Source organism: Hevea brasiliensis, chromosome 13, assembly GCF_030052815.1.
Source record: "Hevea brasiliensis isolate MT/VB/25A 57/8 chromosome 13, ASM3005281v1, whole genome shotgun sequence".
Classification (NCBI taxonomy): Eukaryota; Viridiplantae; Streptophyta; class Magnoliopsida; order Malpighiales; family Euphorbiaceae; genus Hevea; species Hevea brasiliensis.
In genome coordinates this window covers 49,121,638-49,132,726 of record NC_079505.1, presented here as the reverse complement: position 1 = coordinate 49,132,726, position 11,089 = coordinate 49,121,638, and the positions used below count along the sequence as shown (strand labels likewise).

Sequence of the window (11,089 nt, the reverse complement as noted above, 5' to 3'; positions counted from 1 at the left end):
TTAATTTATACATATTGCATTCAAAATAAATAATTTGCAATCACAATTTAATTTACAGGCATAAAAATCCAAAAGTTAATATTATTATAATTTACTGTACAATTGCTCAATTTTACATACATACATATGACAATACCATATTTACATCAACCAAAACGCAATGGGTATAAATAATATACCCGTACAAAAATCTTCAAGTTGTGCTCCCCATTACTGTAGCAGCTCACTCTGCTGCTATGTCCTTTTCCCTATCTACGACAGCAAAAGAAGCTATCATTGAGTATAAAAATACTCAGTGATGCTCAATAAAATATAAAATGCAAAATATAAAATATTTATTATTAATTCACAGTTCAAATATTTCACAATCATATTTCAATTTTCAAATCACATTTATCACAAATCATAATTTAAATATTTCATAATTTTCAAAGTTTAATATAACACAAATTTGATTAAACAATTTTATAAACACAGTGTTGCCAATCAATAATACAACTTAGGCCATGACACAAAATTTCCAAACATACCGTGTTGTACACCACAATAAGGCAAACTCACTCCACTAATCGAAATCAATGAGGGAGGTGGCTAGGTAGCTAATGAGTACTCATCCAAACTCACCTCAAACTGGCAAGCTAGAGAGGGAGGAAAATGATCAAATATCAAACTCAACCCCACAAGTGGAGGAGGAACATAGTAAGGGACTGCCATGCCAAGTGAATAAAAAACAATTTCAAAATCATATTATTCAACATTTCATGCAAAACATTAATCAATTTTCATTTCAAATTTCCATTTACAAAGTAGGCAACACATCATTTCTCAAAGCATTATTTAGCATAAATTGCTCCAAAATGTATTCAAATAAATTTTTTAATAGCAAATCGAAAGTGAAAAGTTATTGTGCACAAACCTGATGTGAGTCGCCTCTAGGCCTTGACTCAGTTTGCCCTATCCTTTTTCAGGTCTTTTTTAGCTGAAACACGTAATTTATAGTGTTTCAGTATCTTATCTCACAACAAATCTAATAACTAATTCATATATACTTAATTCTAGCCCCAATATGCTTAAACTAATGTTCTTGAAAATTTTCATTTCAGGGTTACTATTCACAATACTATTCAAGTCAATTTATTGACTTTCTTATGCTTAATAAGTATAGGGATTTCAATTTCACCCACATACTACATTTTGGTTATCAATTTTGTTGGTTTTAGTTGCTCCTTAGATTTTTAGGTTTCCTAGGCACAATTTCAAATTTTCTAGATTTGGTGTCCTATATTGTATTGTTCTATTGGTCATGTTTCTGTTAGAATTTGGCAAAGTTTTCTTCATAGAAGTTGTTCCTTATTGTCTTAACTTTAATTCTCTTTTTGAATCACTCCATTTGGAGTTTTGTAGCCCAAGATATGACTATTTGAATGGGGCTAGCCAGATTTAGTGTTACCCAGAATTCTGGGCATTTTCTGGATACTGGCAATTTTGGTGTGCTGATTGCAGGTGACTTTTCGGATAGGTTATGGTCAAAATTTAGATTTATTTTCTACATGAAAGTTGTAGGGCTATGTCTCAGCTTTCCATCAGTATAAGATTCATGTCATTTGGACCTTCTTAGACCAAGTTATGGTCAAATGAACAAAATACTATTCATTTTGTCATTTTGGTACAGTGGCAGTGCACTACACCCGAGTTTGACCTAATTGTTCACTAAGTTATGGTCATTTTCTGGGCATGATTCCTAAATGAAAAATGTGTCATTTTGTGTAATTGGGTCAGTAAATTTTCAGTTTTGGTCCCTGAAAGGGACCTAGGGCAAGCTGCCAGAATCTATACACTAACCAATCCGAATTGCAATTTGGTTCTATCAATTCACACACACCACAAATGGTCCCATTTGACCATTTCTAACCCTTATTAAGATCATTTGCATCCATTCACCATTTTCTATAATTTTTCTCCCAAACCCTAAGTCAAGAACCCTAATTTTCTGAATTCTTCGTAATTCATACAATTAAAACATACTAATCACATCTACCTAATCCTTTAAGCTTGCACACATCTTTAATTATCTTAAAACACATCAATTCCTAACCTATCATAGCTGACCGAATTTTATGGCTCCCCAACATACATGATTTTTTTCATGTTTTCTATAATTTCTTACTTGCTCACCTTACTTCCATTTGTAACACTTAATTTAAATGAGGAGAGAAGAACTTACCTTATATGGAGCTTTTCAATTCTCTAATTTTTCTCATCCTTCATGCTCCCAAAGAGTTTATCTAGTTCTAAAGGTGAGATTTAGTGTTGGGATTTGGGGGATTTATGGAAGGGAACCAAAGAAATTCAAGCTTTTTATTCTTTAACAATGGTGGAAGAAAATGAGAGAGAGAGGAGAGAGAAATGGGGCGGCACATCTAAGGGAAGAAGACCAAATTATGTTTGTTGTTTTTTTTCTTTCATTTTATGTGTATTTATCCTTATTTTGACTTAGTCAAAATAATTAATTAAATGATAATTAATTATGACCTCATGCGTAGGTCATTAAGGTGATGTCATAAATTATTTTAAATTTTCATTTCTTTTCTTTTGTTTTTCCATAACTTCTTCAATTTAAATTTATATTTCAAAATTTTCATTTTGCTGATTTTATTGGACAGTTAGGTCAGGAGTCACCTCTAGGGGTGAATTGACCAAATTGCCCCTCGCCGGTTCGATCCGGTTTGCAAGTTATTCGATATTTCTTCCGGATCCCTGACCTAATTATTTGACCTGCTTAACAATTCTTTTTTGTGATTTTCTCTTTTTCACTGTGTTCGCAATAGTGCTTAGGATCGTGGCGTCACATTTTTTGGTTCAAAATTTGAGTTAAGACTGACAGCGCAGTCACTTCCCGAGAAAGTCACTCATCGCTGTGACTCCCGGCTCATTTAACTTTTTATGCTTTGTTTTTCTTCTTTATACTTAACTATTTGGCAATTACTAATTATTTGTATTCAAGGCTTATCTAAGTGTTTTAGATGTGGTTCTAATTGTCTTAATTGTCCGGACCAACACTGGTCACTGAAAAAGTATAATTTACTAGGCTATGCAAATAGGGGTGTTACAATTCTCCCCCCCTTAAAAGAAATTTCATCCTCGAAATTTTGTCTACTATCTGTCTTCAAATAGTCATACGTGTTGTTTTTTCATGTTTTTCTCACATTTTTACGTAGCTTCATAGTCTAAATAATAGTCCATAGCACTTTAACCAATACTATTTACCTAATCATTGGTCTTCTGACTATTCTAGTCAATAATCTTGCTGATATTCGTAACATTTCTTTATTACATATGAGCTAACTATTCAACTTTTTACTTCCATAACTCTTTTATCTATTGATATTCAATAATTTATCGTATTCTAGGTGATATATTTCGCTAACAAACTCTTCCAAAATTGATTCTAAAAAGACTAGTCACTAACATATCAAAATTGATTTTTATGCAAAATCAGAGAAAATGTACAAAGATTATAAGGAAGCATATTATTTATTAGGTATTCAAAAGTTTGGACATTAAGCATATAAAAGAGACCTATGATTGCAACTTAGGACTAAGGCATGTAAGATATTACAATAAAGATCCCATCCTATAGTCCTAGCTCTAAAAGGTCTCTGATGGTGATGGTGGCGATGCTGGCTCCTCCTCCTCATCATCTAGCTTCTCCATTAGCATGTCCAATTTATTGTGGGCTTCCTAGAGGCTGTCCTCAATTGCTCGCATTCTGCTGTATATTGTGGTCTCCATGCGTTGTAGGTATGCGAGGACTAGATCTATTGGTGGTGGTGTGTATGGAGGCACTCGAATGAGGGACTCTTGGAAAATTCACTTTTGGCCTTCTTCTTGTGGCTGCGAAGTCTCGCCAAGTCCTTCTCGTGCTTTGTCTCTCCGAGGGATGGTGTTTCCTTCGACATCCAGCAGGTAGCATGTGTTGCCCACATTCTTACATATCCCCATGGATATCCAGATAGTTTGATCTATTCTTGACGTTCCAGTGACAGAGCGCAGCCTGTGATGTCCTGGAACGAAGTCGAAGTGGAGGGCAATGGTTGTGACAAGGCCACTAAGCACGATGTGCACGATAGACTGATGACAGAAGCATTGGAGATGGTTGCACAAAAAGAAGCTGGTTCTGCAGCGCTGTCCGGTGACCATACACCACAAGGAGAATAGCTCGTTGGCATTTACAACGCCAAGGCTGTCGCCACAGGCCATGACGGTGTGGGTGGTGAACCGATGCAAATAACGCAAGGCTGGACTTGTGATACCCATGATTTTGGACTTACTAGATTTATATGGCTTCGTGTTTGGGGCAATGGAACTCTAGAAGTTGATGCTATTGTAAAGCATGCAGTTCCTAGGGATCTCCTGGTGGCCGGCGCTGTCAAAGCCGAAGATGGCATTGAACTCATCTATGTTCATCATCCGATCAATACCGAGGAGGCAAAATTCAATCCGGCCCCTATCCTCCCTGTCGGTAGGCCATAAGGTGGCCTTGAAACTGCCTAAAAACTCTAGTGTGGTGTCCTTGTATGCTGGAAATTGGAGTTGGACGAACCTTGTCCACCCGACACTATCGAGTAGCCCATTGATTTCATTCTGCAGCTCGATTTGCTCCAGCAACGGAAAATTAATGTATTTGGTGGAGCTTATTTTCTGGGTGTGAAGCCTGGTGCACATTGCCTTATGGGCATCATCATGAAATCCCCAAGGAATGGAGATTTTGGGTTGTGGAGCGGCTTGTGGTTGGGATTGCGGTGGAGGATGGGCTAGTTGAGATGGTTGGGTAGAGGCTACCCTTATTCTTGGGCGTTGGGGTGGAGGCTAAGGTGGAGAAGATGAGGATTCTCCTCTTTGCCTCGAGGAAGAGCCGATTCTTCTCGCAAATCATTTTATAGGAGCCATTAATGAGTTTTTGGGAAGGAGAAGAGTAGGGTTTGGTGAAGGGAGATGAGATTTGAGAGGTTTTTATAGGCTAAGAAGGGTGGAGATGAAGGGTTTTGCCTTTATGAATGGTTTTAATGTGAGGGGTGCATTTAAAGAGCCGTTAGGACTCTTCGTTTCATGCATTTCCTACCCCAGGAGTCACATTTATGACATGATACATGGGTCGTGTATCACTACACGGGTCCCGACATGTAGGGCCATGTAAATTTCTGCTTGAAAATTTCAAATTCTGTCGTAGTACATGGCCTGTGTAAATAAGCTCTGGGACCCGTGTAACTTTCTGTCTCCCGAGTTGCTTTATTGGATATGTTACACGGCCCGTGTCAAATACAAGGAGGCCCGTGTAACTCCCTGGCTTTAAGTTATTCTATTAGAGACATTACACAGTCCATGTAAATTGGGCTATGGACCCGTGTAACTTTCTGTCTCCCTCAGAGTTAAAAAAGTAAGAAATTTATGGACTTCTAGAAAGTTACATGGGGCATGTAAAACTAGTACACGACTCGTGTAATTTTTTGATTTTCCAAATTTTTGTCAAATGAAAAATTTGTATCATCATAACACATGAAATGGATGTAAAGTTTAGTAATAGAGCTACTTCCTTGGTTTTGTCTAAATTTCTCTTTTGTGGTTTTCACTAGGTGATTCCTTTCTTCTCTTGTTCTTTACTCCCCTTTCAAAAAAAATCCTATAAAAAGAGATGCTAATGAGTATGAAACAAAAATCAATATGAAAAAGGAGAAAAAAGAAAAGTTCAGAAAAATTTTTGGGTGGCCTCCCAAAAAGTGCTTGTTTATAGTTTTTAGCTGGACTTTACTTGTTTATGGCCTGTTGGTAGGATGGTCGAGGGTGCAATTGACTCCCATTTCTATGGGTTCTCCCTGAAAGTAAGGCTTCAGCCTCTGCCCATTGACCTTAAATGCACCTAAGGTTTCGCTCCACACTTCTACTACTCCATGTGGGAAGACTTGGGTGACCTTGAAAGGTCCGGACCATCTTGATTTAAGCTTCCCTGGAAAGAGTTTCAATCTAGAGTTGAATAAGAGGACAAGATCTCCTTCTTTTATTTCTTTCCTTGCTATGCGACTGTCATGCCATCTTTTGGTTTTATCCTTGAAAATTTTGGCATTTTCGTACGCATCCTGTCGGATTTCTTCCAGCTCATTCAGTTGTAGGAGTCTTTTCTCACCAGCAGCTTTAAGGTCAAAGTTTAGGATATGAATTGCCCAGTAAGCTTTATGCTTAAGTTCAACAGGGAGACGGCATGATTTTTCATAAACCAGTCGGAAGGGTATTGTGCCAATTAGGGTTTTATATGCAGTGCGGTATGCCCATAGTGCATCATCTAACTTCATGCACGAGTCCTTCCTGGATCTGTTTACAGTTTTCTCCAGAATCTGCTTTAGTTCCCTGTTTGAGATTTCTACTTGACCGCTGGTTTGAGGATGATAAGGTGTGGCCACCTTGTAAGTCACTCCATACTTTTTCAGTAGTGTTTCGAATTGTTGGTCACAGAAGTGACTTCCTCCATCACTGATTATTGCTTGTGGTGTGCTAAATCTTGTGAAGATGTTCTTCTTAAGGAACCTTGTGACCACTCTAGCATCGTTGGTTGGTGTCGTAATTGCTTCTACCCATTTTGACACATAATTAACTCTAACCAGAATATACTTGTTTCCACGAGAAGAGGGAAATGGGCCCATGAAGTCTATTCCCCATACATCAAATAATTCTATCTCAAGTATGCCATGCAGTGGCATTTCATTCCTTCTTGAACTATTACATGTTCTTTGACATTGATCACAACCTAGCACTAAGGATCTTACATCCTTAAACAAATGTGGCCAGTAAAACCCTGCTTGCAAAATCTTGGCTACGATTTTTAAGGTGCCGAAGTGTCCTCCATATAGTGATGAATGGCAGTGATGAATGATACTTTCCATATCTTCCTCTGGCATGCGTCTTCTTATTAGCCCATCATTACATCTCTTGTACAGTAGAGGTTCCTCCCATATGTAATATCTCACATCATGTAGGAATTACTTCCTTTGCTAATTAGTCATATTTGGAGGCAATACCCTGCATACAAGAAAATTAACAAAGTCAGCGTACCAGGGAGCCTTGGAGAATGCAAGTAATTGCTCATCAGGAAATGAATCATCAATTGGCAAATCTTTGAAGTCCTCTGTTTACTCCAATTTTAGTCTAGAAAGATAGTCAGCTACTACATTTTCGGATCCTTTTTTGTCCTTGATTTCAAGGTCAAATTCTTGCAGGAGTAGAATCCATTGAATCAGCCTTGGTTTTACTTCCTTCTTGTTTAAAAGATACCAGATTGCAGCATGATCTGTGAATACAATGACTTTTGACCCAATGAGGTAAGATCTGAACTTGTCCATTGTAAACACCACTACTAGGAATTCCTTCTCTATGGTGGCATAATTGATTTGCTCATCACCGAGTGTCTTGCTAGCATGATAAATAGCATGGAGCTTTTTATCTTTTCTTTGCCTGAGCACTGCTCCAACTGCAAAGTCACTCGCGTCGCACATCACCTCGAATGGTAGCTCCCAATTTGGTGGCTACATTATTGGTGCTGATATCAGGGCCTCTTTGATCCTGTTAAAGGAGACTAGGCAATTTTCATCAAAATCAAAGGGAACATCTTGACTTAACAAGTTGGTAAGTGGCTTAGCTATTTTGGAAAAGTCCTTGATGAATCTTCTGTAGAATCCTGCATGTCCCAAAAAGCTTCGCACTCCCTTGACTGATGTTGGGAGTGGCATGTTTTCAATGATCTCAATTTTTGCCTTATCAACTTTAATTCCTCTTTCTGATATCAAATGTCCCAGAACTATGCCTTCCCTTACCATGAAGTGGCATTTTTCCCAATTTAGGACCAGGTTTGATTCTTCACATCTTTGTAACACTTTAGATAAATTAGCTAGGCAATCATCAAAAGTAGTTCCATAGATAGAAAAATCATCCATAAAAACTTCCATGATATCTTTAATATAATCAGAAAAGATAGCCATCATGCATCTTTGAAAGGTAGCAAGGGCATTACAAAGACCAAAATGCATTCTCCTATATGCAAATGTTCCATAGGGACAAGTGAATGTTGTTTTTTCTTGGTCTTTTGGGTGAATAGGAATTTGAAAGAATCCTAAATACCTATCTAGATAACAGAAATAAGAGTGTTTCACTAACCTTTCTAACATTTGGTCGATGAAGGGGAGAGGGAAATGGTTTTTTCTAGTAGCACTGTTCAATTTCCTATAATCTATGCACATTTGCCAACCAGTGACTACTTTAGTAGGGATTAGTTCATTGTTTGCATTTTGGATAACAGTTGTCCCACCTTTCTTAGGAATTACATGTACTGGACTAACCCATTTACTATCAGAAATTGGGTATATGATACCTGCATCTAATAGTTTTAAAATTTCTTTCTTGACTACTTCTTTCATGTTTGGGTTAAGTCTTTTTTGGTGTTCAATCGTGGGTTTATTGTTTTCTTCCATGGGTATCCTATGCATGAAAATCGAAGGGTTGATTCCCTTTAGGTCTTCTATTTTATACCTTATGGCTTTGCTATGGATCCTAAGTTCTCTTAACAAATTTTCCTCTTCTAACTTAGACAGGCTAGCATTGATTATAACAGGATATTTAGAATTTAAGTCTAAAAATGGGTACCTTAGCGAGGAGGAGAGAGGTTTAAGCTCTACCTGTTTGGCATTTTCCTAGAGCTTACCTTTCGTTTGTTCCTCCTTCAACTTCTCCATCTCGGAAGCCTTAGCTAAGGGTAGGGGTGGATGAGCTGCTAATTATTGTGCGTAGGCTGCTATTTCTATATTTTCATCATCCACTGTGTGGCTGTGCACAATACATGCTTCAAGAGGATCCTTAAGATGTCTTATGAAATTCCTTTTCAACTTGTTCGTCAATTGTGTCAACCTTGAAGCATTCATAAGGTTCAAATTTGTGTTCCATTGTGTAGAACAAGTTGAACTCTACTTCTTCTTCTCCTACCTTGAGGGTTAGTCACCCATTTTTGATGTCTATGATGGCTCCGACGGTTGCCAAGAATGGTCTTCCCAAGATGATAGGAATTTGAACATCTTCTTCCATCTCAAGGACAACAAAGTCCACTGGAATAAAGAATTTGCCCACTTTGATAGGAATGTTCTCAAGTATTCCCACAGGATATTTAACAGATCAATCAGCCAATTGCAATGAGATTGTTGTGGGATTCAGTTCTCCAATCTCCAGCTTTTTGCATATTGATAGAGGCATTAAACTGACGCTTGCCCCAAGATCGTAGAGGGCCTTGTCTATTTTCTTGTTACCAATGAGGCAGGGTATGGAGAAGCTTCCTGGATCTTTCAACTTTAGAGGTAGTTTGTTTTGCAGTATGGCACTGCATTTCTCTGTTAGAGCTATTGTTCCATAGTCTTCTAGCTTTCTTTTCTTTGACAGAATTTCCTTAAGAAATTTGGCATAGGATGGCATCTGAGAAAGTGCTTTAGTGAAGGGGATGTTAATGTAAAGTTTCTATAAAACCTCCAAAAATGTCCCAAACTACTTGTCCAATTTGGCCTTTTAAAATCTCTGAGGAAAAGGTAGGGGAGGCTAGTATGGCTCTGGTAATTTCTTTGTCTTCCTTGCTTCCTCTTCCTGATCTTTCTTAGCTTCTTCCTCCTTTTTCTCTGCTTGGCTTTTAGATTTTTCTATGGTTTCCTATGTCGGTTCTACCTCTGGTTGTACTAGAGTTCTCCCACTCCTCAGTGTAATTGCCTTACAATGCTCCCTTGGGTTCATTTATAGTTGGCTAGGCAGTTTGCCAGCTGCCTTACTTGAAGAACTTACTTACTGAGTGATTTGATTCTCTAACATCTTGTTATGAGTAGTAAGTTGGTCCACTCTGGAAGTTAGCTGTTTAATCAATTCATTTCATTGTTGTTGAGCTGCTAGGAATCCTTCCATCATTGTTTCCATGGTCATTTTCAGTTCAGGTTGTTGAGGTTGGAGAGATAGTGATGGCTATGCAAAGTTTTGACCTCTGTTCTGAAATCTAGGGGGTGCTGGTGATTTGTACCGTTGTTGCTTGTTTATTGGCTAGTTCTGCTGATTGGACCATGAGAAATTTGGGTGGTTCCTCCATCCAGGGTTGTAAGTATTTGAATATGGATTGTTGGGCTGCCTCTGGTTGAAGTTTCCTCTATTATTCGCATAGTTCATCTGTTCTGTGTAGGATTCATTGAAATTGCTATATTCTGAACTCATGTATCCTCCTCCATAGCTGTCCTCATATTGACTGTTTGTACCAACTCCATTGGCTTGCATTCTTTCGAGTCTCTTTGTGAGCTGATCAAATTAAGCATTTATCATGCTTAGGGCATCTACTTCCAGGACCCCTATAGTTCTCCTTGCATTTCCTCTTTCATTTGACCACTCATAATTATGGTATGCAACCCTTTCTAGAAGTTCAAGTGCTTGTGTCACTATTTTCTCCATTAAATCACCCTCTGTGAATCAACTGTGCTCTTTGTAAAGGGTAGTAATCCATTATAGAAATTTTGCACTAATAGCCAATTTTCTATGCCATGGTGTGGACATTCCCTCTGCAGGTCTTTATATCTTTCCCATGCATCATAGAGTGATTCTCCTTCCTTTTGTCTAAAGGTGTTGAGCTCAAGCCTCAGTTTTGCAGTATTTGCAGGTGGAAAATACCTTGCTAGAAAAACTTGATAGAGGTTTTCCCAAGTGGTGAATGTTCCAGCCAGTTAAGAAAGTAACCACTTCCTTGCTCTGTCCCAAAGGGAGAATGGGAATGCTCTAAGTCTTATTACTTGATCAAAGACTCCATTCATCTTGAATGTGTCACATAGGGCAAGAAAGCATTGGAGGTGATAGTGTGGGTCTTCTGTTGGTGAACCTGCAAACTGGGTTTCTTGAATTATTTGGAGCCATGCTGGCTTTAATTCAAAGTTATTAGCTTTCACTGTGGGTCTAGTGACACTGGGCTAAAATTCTTGGACAGATGGAGCTCCATAATCTCTCAAGAGTCTTGGTCTGTCATTATTATTGGCCATGG

At 38.2% G+C, this 11,089-nt stretch overlaps 1 non-coding gene across 1 annotated transcript; it reads left to right on the top strand.

Annotated features, from left to right (window-relative positions):
- The first annotated feature begins 10,593 nt into the window (after positions 1-10,593).
- On the top strand, positions 10,594-10,700 carry LOC131172301 (small nucleolar RNA R71). The gene has a single exon (XR_009142783.1). It is a non-coding gene; the product is annotated as a small nucleolar RNA R71 (small nucleolar RNA).
- Positions 10,701-11,089: the final 389 nt, after the last annotated feature.